Source organism: Herpailurus yagouaroundi, unplaced genomic scaffold (genome assembly GCF_014898765.1).
Source record: "Herpailurus yagouaroundi ecotype Mexico unplaced genomic scaffold, PumYag 28, whole genome shotgun sequence".
In the NCBI taxonomy this organism is placed as follows: Eukaryota; Metazoa; Chordata; class Mammalia; order Carnivora; family Felidae; genus Herpailurus; species Herpailurus yagouaroundi.
The window spans coordinates 85,950,427-85,963,394 of record NW_024412376.1 but is presented as its reverse complement, the minus strand read 5'-3'; the positions used below and the strand labels follow the sequence as shown (position 1 = coordinate 85,963,394).

The following is a 12,968-nucleotide window of genomic DNA, read 5'->3' as shown; positions in this document are numbered from 1 at the left end:
TCTCATACATTTATGAAAGTATTTAATTTTCCCCCCTTTTTAATTTATATATCTAATGAAATAGAAAACATTGAAAAGAAGATTATATGGAAGAGATTTCTGTGATGACATGAAAAATTTATACTTAATACAGCTTGTTAAGAAATTTCAAGTTTGGCCAACAAAAGTGATGCTTTATTTCCATGTTGTGAAATACCAAAACATTGTCAATACATAGAAATTTGTAACTAGTTAGTTATCTAAGTATGAAAGGAGGTATCGAGATTGGGATAGAGATTTGGAAGTCAGCATATGAGAGGTGCCTGGGTGGCTCAGTCAGTTGAGTGGCTGACTTTGGCTCAGGTCATGATCTCACAGTTTATGAGTTCAAGCCACACGTTGGCCTCTGCACTGGTAGCACAGAGCCTGCTTGAGATTCTCTCTCTCACCTCTCTCTCTGCCCCTTCCCCACTCATGCTTTTTCTCCCTCAAAATAAACTTTAAAAAAAAAAGGGAAGAGAGATTAATGGTCACCCAACATAAGACAAAAAGAGACAAACAGTGCCTGAAGATAGGAAGAACCCTCAGACACAACTAAGATTAAAGACCTGTAGGCAAAAGAGGAGGATCCTGTGAATGAAAATAATAAAATTGGTTAGGCATATGTGATTAGAATCAGAATAAATAATGTCAGGAAAGCTAAAAGCATAGAGGATGGAGCTTTGAGAACTGTTTGTCCAACAATCAGAAGTAGAAGAGAGATTTAGTAAGATAAAGATTGAAGTGGATTGTCTGAATTTGGCATTTTTAATGCATTATTTATTTCAGTACAGATAATCTCAGTCATGGGGTGAAGAAGGTGGGGGATAAGCAGAAGCCAGATTGCTGTGAGTTGAGCAGTGGGAGGGACACTTCATCTCCTGAGACTGGAGGGAAGGAAATAAGGATCAATGCAGATGTTTATCACAATGGAAATATGCAAATGAAGGCACATGGAAATAATACAACAGCAGGGTACCTAAGCTCAAGTGAAGTAATTACAAGGAGAACAATGCTCAAAAGATTTCCTAAAACACCATCTTACACAATCAGAATAGTTATGGATGTCCAGAATATGGTACCAACCTCAGTGTAGCTATAAGTAAAACATTAATTTACTTTCTGCAATTGTCAGTACAGAATGCTACTGGGGGTGTTCTCTAAAGAATTTGGATATGAGTTAAATAAGATTGTCTTCAAAGAATAAAACTATGTACTTACATATAATTCATTTATAGGCAAAGTCACCTGAAAGACAGAATTCTTGCCAAGTCAAGCCTGCAATATTTGAGGTAACTTATTGAATATATTAACATAGCTAATGAAAGAATGTATCCATAAAAAAAGGGAAGGAAGTATTGATTGGCTATGGAAGGAAATAAAAAGCAAATCACTCAGGCAAAGCCACCCCAATACAGAGATGAATATTTTTGTCTTGCTGGCCAGGCTATTCCTGGTGGGAAGACCAATAGAGAAAATATATGCACAAAAATTATTATAATTCAACCTATAGATAGAGTACCATGGTAATTAAGAGGAAAGGAGATGACTTCTAATTGATCAGTGATATATGAGGACTGAAGCAGGGAAGAATGAAATGTCAGGAATATGGAAGAATTTGCTATTGTTCTATAATTTTTTCATTTCTGTGTTTTATTTTCTCAACCAAGTTACCAAGTTCATTCTGGTCAGGGACTCATAGATCGCAAAACAAAAAACAAAAAAACAAAACAAAACAAAATCTCAACACCACTTGCTCTAGAGTAGGATTACAACTAAACTCCTACAGGTTTGCCAGCAAATATGTAGAATATACTCTTTCCAATGACCTCATGGGAATTTCTGTCAACTTGGCACCTCATATGGAATAGTATCAAAGCTCTTACTTCTGGGGTGCTGGCTGGCTCAGTGGGTAGAGTATGTAACTCTTATCTCAGGTTTATGAGTTCAAGCCCCACATTGGATGTAAAGTTTACTGGGAAAAAAAGTAGAAGAAGGAGAAGGAGAAGGAGAAGGAGGAGGAGCAGGAGGAGAAGGAGAAGGAGAAGGAGAAGGAGAAGGAGAAGGAGAAGGAGGAGAAGGAGAAGAAGAAGAAGCAGCAGCAGCAGCAGCTGCTGCTTACTTCTGATTTCCAGAGCAGGTTTACAAAGTACACAGAGCTACTTACAGTTGATATCTTGAGGCCATGAAAAGAAGTGGCAAGTAATTAAGCCAAAGTTATGCAACCTGTGAGATCAAAGACCCACCACAAAGCTAGGACAGGACAATCTTCATGTACCAAATATTTGTTGCAGATCTGCTGAATGCTAGGTCTTGATCTAGGCACTACAGAAACAGAGACATAAGAACACATTATCCTTAGTGTCAAGGACATGACAGTCTAATGCAGAGATAAGTGAACTACAGCCCATATTCCATACTCCGTTCACTGCCTGTTTTTGCAATAAAGTTTTATTGTAACAGTCACACATTCATTTTCATATTATTGATGAATGCTTTCAAGCTACAACAGAGCTAGATAGTTGCAAAAACAAGCCATATAGCCTTCAAAACTATATATATATTACAATTTTTCTAAACTATTTGAAATAAGTTGCAGACATCATTCCCCTTAACCCCTAAAAGCTTCAGTATATATTTTCTAACAAGGGAATTCACTCACATAACCATAATAAAATGATCAAAATCAGGACATTTAACTTTGAACAATATTATTTAAATTGAAATTTTACCAGTTGTTCTTATGTTCTTATGTCATTTATATATAAAAAAAAAAATCTGGTGCAGAATCCAGTCTGGATTACACTTTACATTTAGTGTTTATGTCTCTTTTGTCTCTTCTTTACCCTAAAATAATTCATTAGTCAGGGAGCCTGGGTGGCTCAGTCAGTTAAGTGTCCAACTTCAGCTCAGGTCATGATCTCACAGGTTGTGGGTCTGAGCCCCGCATCAGGCTTTGTGCTGACAGCTCAGAGCCTGGAGCTGGCTACAGATTCTATGTCTCCATCTCTCTCTGCCCCTCTCCTACTCTCTCTCTCTCTGTCTCTCTCAAAAGTAAATAGGGGCGCCTGGGTGGCGCAGTCGGTTAAGCGTCCGACTTCAGCCAGGTCACGATCTCGCGGTCCGTGGGTTCGAGCCCCGCGTCAGGCTCTGGGCTGATGGCTCAGAGCCTGGAGCCTGTTTCCGATTCTGTGTCTCCCTCTCTCTCTGCCCCTCCCCCGTTCACGCTCTGTCTCTCTCTGTCCCCAAAATAAATAAACGTTTAAAAAAAAAAAAAAAGTAAATAAATATTAAAGTTTTTTAAATAAGTCATTAGTTTTTCATAATATTGATATTTTTTTAAGAGTATATAGACCAGTTATACATCCTCACTTTCGGTTCATCTAATGATTAGGTTCAGGGTATGCATTTTTGGCAGGAATACTATGAATGTGATCCTGTGTTACCAGTATTTCACATCACAAGGCACATGATGTTGACTTTTCCTACTATTTATGATGTTAACTTTTTAAATGTTTGTTTATTTATTTTTGAGAGATAGAGCACAAACTAGAGAGAAGAGAGAGACAGAGGGAGACACAGAATCTGAAGCAGGCTCTGGACTCTGAGCTGTCAACACAGAGCCCAATGCAGGGCTTGAACCCAAAAACTGTGAGATCATGACTGAGCCAAGGTCAGACACTTAACTGACTGAGCCACCCAGACACCCTGATAATGTTAACTTTGCTCAGTTAAGGTGACATTTGCCAAGTTTCTTCATTATAAACATATTAGTTTTCTTTCTGTAATTAATTAGTAATTTGTGATTAGAAACTTTGAGACCATGTAGATATCCTATTCTTTATCAATGGGATAGTTTCAGTACCCATTGTTGATTCATACCTGAATCAGTTGTCACCTAATAATAGATTTTTTACTTCCCATTGGAGAGGAATAGTCAAAAAGGCAATGGGCAGACTCCTTAAACTCATAGTATCATCTGCCCCTGACAGACAGTTGAACTAAAAACTTCAGGTACCTTTTAGACCAAAAATGAGAATTAAGTTGGAGACTTAAAAGGAAGCAGATATGTCAAATGTATTAGAACCTGCTGCTATTATAGCTATCACAGCCATTAATGAGAAGAGGCCCGCATACTAGTTTAGAATGATTCATTAAATAGTTAAGCTCTACCTGAAAGGAAAACTTACGTATATATCCCTGACTTGTGGATTTCTCAGGCAAATCAAAGAAAACAGAAAGAAATATTAGGACCAAACATTTAACTTAAGATGCTTTTTGTCTTAAACTTTATCAAAAACAAAGTGACACAGTTATAGGATCAGCATGAATTTAACTCAGATTGAGAAGGGGCTTATCCATGGTTTGTGCTCAGAAAGAAAAGGAAGATGTTGTAGATGAGGGAAAATCTTTTCTTCTACCCATCTTAGTTTTTCTAGCTATGGTCCTACAAATTAGACTGATCAAAAACAGATTAATAAGAGAAAAACAAGGTAATTAACATGTGCATTGTGCATATACACAGGGGAGTACTCAGTGATGGGTAAACCCCAAATGATTGGTTGGAACTTGAGTTTAAATACAACCCAAGAAAAAGGAGTTTGGGGCATTTGAGAAGGGGAGGCCAGTTATGTGAAAGTGACTAAGAAAAGTATGGTACACGGGGATTGTTGGATGAGATTTGTTATGCAGATTAAAATTGGTGCCTTCTCGAATGGCCAGTTGTTAAAGGTCCTCCTCTTACTGGTAGGAGAGATTGAGGACATCTCTAGAAATAAACATTTCCTTTATATAGCATGGTATGTTAACCAACTGGAATTAAAATAAAAACTTAAAAAAAAAAGAATTTCCTTTATAAATGTAATTTCCTTTACAATAATAAAACTTGTGTCCTGTTTTTAGGGCTTTTCCTGCATCTGCTAGTTTTCAATGGCCTTTACTTCAAAATAATCCATATGCCAAAGAGGTGTATTTTGTGGTGGCATATTTGGATACTCCTCAATATTTATAAGGGACTAGGAATTCTACTGGTTCCTGCAGTAGTGGGAAGAGAATCCATCTCAAGCTGCCAGAACCTAGTTTTGCAAATAGAGTTCAATGTTCTTTACTCTTTCCCTCCATGAGATGGGTAGCAAAGAACATGCCTACAAGGCTTCTTCAGGTCATACCCAGTATTTTAGGCAAAGCATGATGCTGGAAAACTATAAAGGATTGACACAAATGAGATGAACTTGAGAAATTTTAGGGATAAATATTCATTTTTTTTCAATTTGTTTTTATTGTGGTAAAATACATATGATGTAAAATTTGCCATCTTGATAATTATTAAATGTACAGTTCAATGGTATTAGATACATTCAAAATGTTTGTTGTGCAGCCATTACCATTATCTATCTCTATAACTCTTTTTATTTTGTAAACCTGAAACTCTATACTCATTAAAAACAAAAACAAACAAACAAAAACAAACAAACAAAAACAAAACTCTTCATTCGCCCCTTCCCCTAGCCGCTGGAAATCACCATTCTACTTTCTGTACAATGGTTTTGACTACTCTTAGTATTTTATGTAAGTGAAATCATATAGTACTGTCTTTTTGTGACTGGCCTATTTTATTTAGTATAATGTACTCAAAGTTAATCCATGTTGTAGCATGTGTCAAAATCTCCTTACTTTTTAAGGCTGAATAATATTTCATTGTATATGTGTACAACATTTTGCTTATCCATTCATCAGTTGATGGACACATGGGCTGCTTCCACATTTTAGCTATTGTGAATAATGCTGCATCATACCTGGGTATACAAATATCTCTGAGATTCTGCTTCCAATTCTTTTGGATATATACATAGAAGTAGAATTGCTGGATCATATAGTAATTCTATTTTTAACTTTTTGAGAAGCCATCATACTGTTTCCACAGAAGTTGTCCCATTTTAGACTTCTACCAATAATGTACCAGGGTTCTAATTTCTTCAAATCTTAACAGCCATCATAATGAATATGAGATAGGATTTCATTATAGTTTTGATTTGCATTTACCTAATGATTGATTATGTTGAGCATCTTTTCATATGCTTATTGTCCATTTGTAATCTTTCTTGGAGAGATGTCTATTCAAATTCTTCACTCATTTTTGCATTGCATTGTTTGGTTTGCTATTTACTGAGTTTCAGGAGTTCTCAATGTCGTCTGGATATTAATCCTTTATCAGATACGATTGCTAAATATTTTCTCCCATTCTGTGTGTTGCCTTTTTACTCTGTTAATATTGTCTTTTGATGCATTATTTTTTAAAATTTTACAAATTTCAGGGCTGATGGCTCGGAGTCTGGAGCCTGTTTCCGATTCTGTGTCTCCCTCTCTCTCTGCCCCTCCCCCGTTCATGCTCTGTCTCTCTCTGTCCCAAAAATGAATAAACGTTGAAAAAAAAAATGTTTAAAAAAAAATAAAATTTTACAAATTTCAATTTGTCTTTTTTTTTTATGTTTTGTGATCTTGGTGTCATATCCAAGAAATCATTGCCAAATCTAATACTGTGAAGCTTTTGCAACCTGTTTTCTTCTGAAAGTTTTTTAGTTTTCAGTTTTACATTTAGATCTTTGATCCATTTTCAATTACATTTTGTATATGGTTGGGTAAGGGTCCAACTTCATTCTTTTGCATACGGATATCCAGTTTTACCAACACCATTTGTTGGAAAGATTGTCCTTCCGTTGAATGGTCTTGGTACCCTTGTCAAGAATCAGTGAACCATATATAAGAAGGTTTATTTCTGGGCTATCAATTCTATTTCATTGATAATTATGTCTGTCTTTATGCCAGTACCATGTTGCTTGGATTACTGTTGCTTTATAATAAGTGTTGAAGTCAAGAAATGTGAGTCCTCTAACTTTGTTCTCCTTTTTCAAGATTGTTTTGGCTACTTGGGATCCCTTGAGATTTGATATGAATTTTAGGATGGGTTTTTCTATTTCTGCAAAAAACATTGCTAGGATATTGATAGGGATTGCATTGAATCTGTAGATTTCTTTGGGTGGTATTTACATCTTAACAAAATAAGTCCTCCAATCCATGAACATGGGATGTGTTTCCATTTATTTATGTCTCCTTAATTTCTTTTGGCAATATTTTATAGTTGTCATTGTACAAATCTTTCATGTTCTTGGTTGATTCCTAAGTGTTTTTTATTCTTTTTGGTGTTATTATAAATGAAATTGCTTGCATAATTTCCTTTTCAGATTGTTCATTGTTAATGTATAGAAATGCATCTTATTTTTATGTGTTGACATTGTATCCTGCTACTTTGTAGAATTTATTAGTTCTAACGGGTTTTTTTGTAGAATCTTTAGAGTTTTCCACATATATGATCATACCATCTGCAAACAGAGATAATTTTACTTCTTCCTTTTCAATTTGGGTGCCTTGTATTACTTTTTCTTGCCTAATTTCTCTAGTTAAAACTTTTGATGCAATTAACTCAAAGTTTTAAAGAAGTTTCATAACTTCATAAATTTTTCATTGCTTATTAAAAGGCTTAGGTTGTTTTGGTTTGGTTTGGTTTGGTTTGGTTTGGTTTGGTTTGGTTTTTCAGACCTTGTCATTAGTCAAGCACTCTCAAGAGTTGGAGGCAGTGCTAGGGAGTAAAAAAAGTAAAGTATTTCAGATATCGTTCAGAGCCATCAATCAAAGGACACCCTCACATATGCTCGGGAGAGCTCAAATAAGCAAGAGTTTTCTGCATTGATCTTTTTGACTAAACCCATAAAGTCAACTCATAATCCAGTATAAAGGAGTATTATATTTAAAAACAATTTGTAGAATGAGAATTAACAATAATAGAGTGCATAATCTATGAGTTAGCACTATATATCTTTAGAAGAATCATGTATGGTTTTATTTACAAAAGAGAAAACTAAAGTTCAAAAAGATTGAGTGACTTATAAGTTACAGGGCTAAGATAAAAGCCCAGTTCTGAATCTAGAATCCTTTTCACAGTGCTCCAGTACTTATGTATTACTCTTATACTAGCAGGTATTTGAGAACAACCAAGAAAAGGAAATGACTGAGGTCAAAATAATTTATAAAGTGAATTTAAAATGCTTTTTGTACAACTTTTAAATTTGAGTTTTGGTTGTAAGAACTTTCAGTTCACGAAAAGAAATTGTTCCATACACCACTGCAATAGTACTAATAGCTATTAAATACTAATAGTTATGTCTAGTTATTATTGCTGTAGAACACCCAGTAGCTTCTCTACAGTAAAGGCATTTAACAGGGATGGAATTCATCAAACTCAGAGTAACTACACAGATATAAAAACTAAAGAATGCAAAAATTAAAATAAGACGTGCTACAGTAATGGGATTGTGTATGATTTCACTTTCTTTTAACAAATAAAAATCACTGCCATGGGCCACAGGCAGCCGATCAGGCAAGTCAGGGTGGCCTTGTGGCCCTGGAAGGGGGGCCCTTCTCCCTCAGCTCTGGGAGCCTTCCCTGGCCCCAGCTGTCAGCTGCCCCCCCACCCACCCCCCCCCCCCGCGCCCCCCATCCCCCACCGAGCCCAAGGTGGAGTGCAGGGATGGGGCACCAAGCTGGGTCTCAGGATTCTGACCTTCAAGAAAATCCTTCCATGATTGGACAGGACCCCTGGGGTAAACATTGCAAACCTTCAACCTGTTCACTATTAAGTCTTCAAAAATGAATCACTGTTGGAACAAAAGCTAAGAGAATTAAGACAAGAAACACAAGAATGGAACCAAGAGTTCTGGGAAAACCAGAATTTGACATTTCGTAAGGAAACAGAAGAATTTATTTGCTCAAGACTGAAAGTTAAAGGCCTGGAACTGAGAGCCAGATCAGGTCAAAATGCAACATTTGACCAGAAAAAATGGCTGACTTTTACAAGGAATTTTTAAGTAAAAATTTTCAGAAGCACATGTATTATAACAGTGGAGCAGCCATCACTGTGTGCCTCTGCCAGATACAGGAGGAGGTGCTGAGTTGTACAGCACCTGTGAGGTATTCTTACCAAAAAAATGGAGTGAAATCTAGTGAGACCTCCAAACTCAATACCAGTTCACAGGAAAAAGAGACTGGTAGGAGTATAATTTTGCTATCACCTTCTTCATGGGAAAAGTGGCCCTGGAGAGGGTTTGGAACAAGCTTACACCAAACAAAAGAAGACCAGCACTTAGAAGCCTACCCTGAACCACCCACCGGTGTCCAAGTTTCCAGGAGAAGCAGCTATTTTGGGAGTTCATTTTACAAGGGCTCTAAAAACCTGTTAGGGAACTGAGTCCTACACCTTTTTTACGGGGGCCCCTTGGCTTATGTCAGCACAGGGTGGACTGGAAGAGGAGTCCTGGTAAGCAGGGGGCCATGTGACTCTGTCCCCACTGTGGATTCCAAGCTGGTCCTGTGTCACAGACATGATATCAAATAAAACCCAAGCACTGTGTAAAAATAAATAAGTAAATAAATAAAAGTAATTTGTCGCTATTATCATGGTTATTTTTAATAAATAAACATCAGGGAGAAAAATACTTCTATGGAATTTGCTTGTGAATTGCTCTTCTAGCCTCATTAAAAAAATTATTTTCCTAAGCCTCGGAACTAATTGAATTCTGAATAAACTTACTCCATTACTTAGAATTAATTTTTTGGACTCTTTTTACAATGCAAATCTTTTGGTCTATGCTGAATCAGTAAATTCTGTTTCCCAGGCAACTTTGTATAAATCAAAGCTGAAGGTCAGACCAAAATTAATGCATTACATTAAAGTAAAATAGGATTGCTTTGCATTTCAATTGACGCTATTTGGTTTTGTGTGTTTAAATGTCCCTACTACCACTGTTTAATTTTAGGAGGCTTGAATCTCTTGTACATTTTATGTATAAAACATTTTATGAAAGAAAAATTACATTTTAAAAATTAAATAGGAGTGAAACACAAGAATTAATCCAATGATAAATTTTCATCTTCATTAGTAATGAAAGACATTGAAATCCAATTAACAATGAAATGATTTTGCTCACCTATCAAGTAAGCAGATTTAGAAAATAATGCTCAGTACCAGTAACAGTACAGAGAAATGTTTCCTATTTTGGCTCCACATCTCTACAGCCTCCTAATTCAGGTCCTCATTATCTCCTGCTGGAACAATCTCAGTAATTCCCTTCTAAATTGTCTGCCTGATCCCAGTCTTGGATTTTTTAAGTCCAGGCTCCACACTGCAGCTTGATAAATCTATTTAAAATATAATTCTAACCATATCATTGCATGTGTTTCTCAGCCTCTCAGTTTCCAGGGTGGAATAGTTAATGACGTACAGCATCTGTAGAGAAATTGCTAAATGTGTGGTTGCAGTTCAATTTTGCCATGGTTAGTACAGACAATAAAAAACTCACTAAATCTAAGATTTGTTCCTCTGATACCCACAGGAAGCCAAATTAGAATTATAATGTTTGCATAGTAAGCCTGGAATTAGAATAGGGACCTGAGTTGTACAATTCAAATGGTTAAAGGAAACAAGTTTAAAAAGCTTGGAGCTTTCACCTCCCTAGCCATTTTCATCAGTAGGAGATTCTCTGCCTGGACAGTGCTTCATAGGGATATGTGCAACTTTTCATTTTGGGGTTCCATATCTTGTACTCCAAAAAGAACTTACCTTTCTATTTTTGTAGGGGAGGAAAAACTTTTTCTCTACCCTCTTAGGGTCTCCAACTGGGCCTGACATAAACTGACAGAAGACAGATTAACAGAGAAAAGCATACAAAATATCATGCATATTTTCATATGTACATGGTACTTAGTCTTCATTGGAAAATTAAAACACAAAAAGCTGTTAAGCCTGGGTGCTTACATACCAGGTTGATTGAACAAAGTACAGTAAAACCTTGGTTTGTGAGCATAATTCATTCCAGAAGCATGATTGTAATCCAAAGCACATATAGATCAAAGCCAATGTCAAGAGCCATTGGCTCAGCTGTGGTCATGTGATGCTCAGCATCACATACTACTTGTATTATAAGACATTGCTTATTTTCAAGTTAAAATGTATTAGAAATGTTTGCTTGTCTTATGGAACACTCACAGAACAAGTTACTTGTAATCCAAGGTTTTATTGTATAGTAATTATGGAAAACTATCTAAAATATATGGGGAAACTAAAGGAAGATGAGGGTTATTTCAACAAGATTTGTTTGTACAGATTCTTCTCAGCCTTGAGCTCCCTCTCTGGAGATGAGAATTTTCTTTCCCTCCAGGTGCAGGAAAGGGCTTCTTTTGCATGGGAGTTTTCTCTCTTGTTTTCAGGGAGAGAAGGAAAGGTCATAGCGCCTTTCTTGCACCTATTGTTTTTCAAGTAACTTTAGCTCAAAATAGTCAATATACCAAGTCAGCATATGTTGGGATGGCATGTTCTGAAAACCTTCATTTACATTATCTCTCTAAAAAAGGTATAATACTACTGCTTAGGGTTTTATTTATTAAAGTTTAATCACTTCCCAGACTTGCTCCTCAAGATTATTTTGATTAGGGTTAGAGGTATTCCTAAACCCTTTAGTCCTAGAGTTCTATACAGTCCCCAGGTTTTTTTACTACGAAGTCACTAATTTAAGCAAATGTTTGAGTACCTATTCTATGCCAAGCACTTTTTGATGTTCTGGAAATAACCTATGACCTAGACAGACACTATTTCTGTTTTTTGAAAAATGCTATAAAAGTAGTTTTCCCAGGGAGCAATCTTACTTTTTCTTATTGTTAAGTTCTTGGGTAGCCTCTCACTGTTGTCACTATTCCCAAAAATAGATCATTGGGAAGTTTATTAAAACTTTAAAGAATCATTTAATATAATAAATAATAACTTCCCAATTATCTATCATATATTGGCTTTTCTTAAAATATAGCAGTCAGGATGATCCTAACTTTTCTATTCCTCTTAAATTTAACAGTAGATAACTTTAGATAACATGTGTAGAATAAGCATTGCCGTTAATTCATGTTAAAGAGTTTGAATTAGGGGCATAGAATTGGAAAGTTGTCATTAAATTATTTGCTACAGTCACATACTTCTCTCATTCTTCCCTCACCTGACAGTGTTGAACTTTCACCTGAGCCCTGTGTTTTGAGCAGCGATGGTTAAGAAATCCTTGTACCCTTTTGTGTTCCAGGAAATGACTGTCCTCAAAGCACAAACTTGGCCTCACATATTCCAAGATGACTTCATCCTTCCTCATAACTCCCATATTGCAGATGACTAATTTGTTTACCTACCATTATAAAGCCCCAGACTCCCCCTTTTTCTTTGAGATATTCGTCATTAATAAATTTTCTCTCTAATGCAATCACTCATATGCAATCGTCTCTTGAACTGTCCAGTAAAATTTGTCTTTTACACACCAGATCATAATGCTCAGTGCTACCTTAACACAAACTTCACTGGGTTTTTATGAGAATTAAATGATTTAGTATTTGTGTAACATTTTAAATGATGTCAGAAATCTCGTATGTGTTCAACAATGTATTATCTGTATTACCTGTATTATCTGTATTACCTGTATTATCTATTACTATCATCATTATTTAATTGATGTTAATTCCTAATCAATGTTAGCAAAAAACTATTTTTCAAATTGTTAAAGAAAAATGATTCATGATACTTGTTTAAGATAGTAAGGCAGACCTAATTCCATGTGGACCATTGCAGTGTTATAGGGATAATGCAGTGGGTCTCACAGCAGGGGAGAGAGATTGGACTCAACTCCCAATATAGCATGGGCAACTGGGATGGGGGTCATTACTAAGAGGAAACATTAGGGGTAAGAGGGGGTGGGATGGGATTCTGGCTAAACTGACCCAATAGGGTTCTCGCCTGAAGGCAGGCCACGATGTTCAGACATCACCTGGGGGAATGGTGGCAGATGAGGAGCCCAATTAGATATTGA

At 36.2% G+C, this 12,968-nt stretch overlaps 1 long non-coding RNA gene across 1 annotated transcript in view; it reads left to right on the top strand.

Moving 5' to 3' along the window:
- LOC121032164 (uncharacterized) overlaps nt 1-12,371 on the top strand; it is a 30,838-nt gene extending 18,467 nt beyond the window's left edge. The window contains exon 3 of the long non-coding RNA XR_005791125.1: nt 12,195-12,371. This is a non-coding gene — a long non-coding RNA (uncharacterized LOC121032164). The remainder of the gene's footprint in view (nt 1-12,194) is intronic.
- The last annotated feature ends 597 nt before the right edge of the window (nt 12,372-12,968 follow it).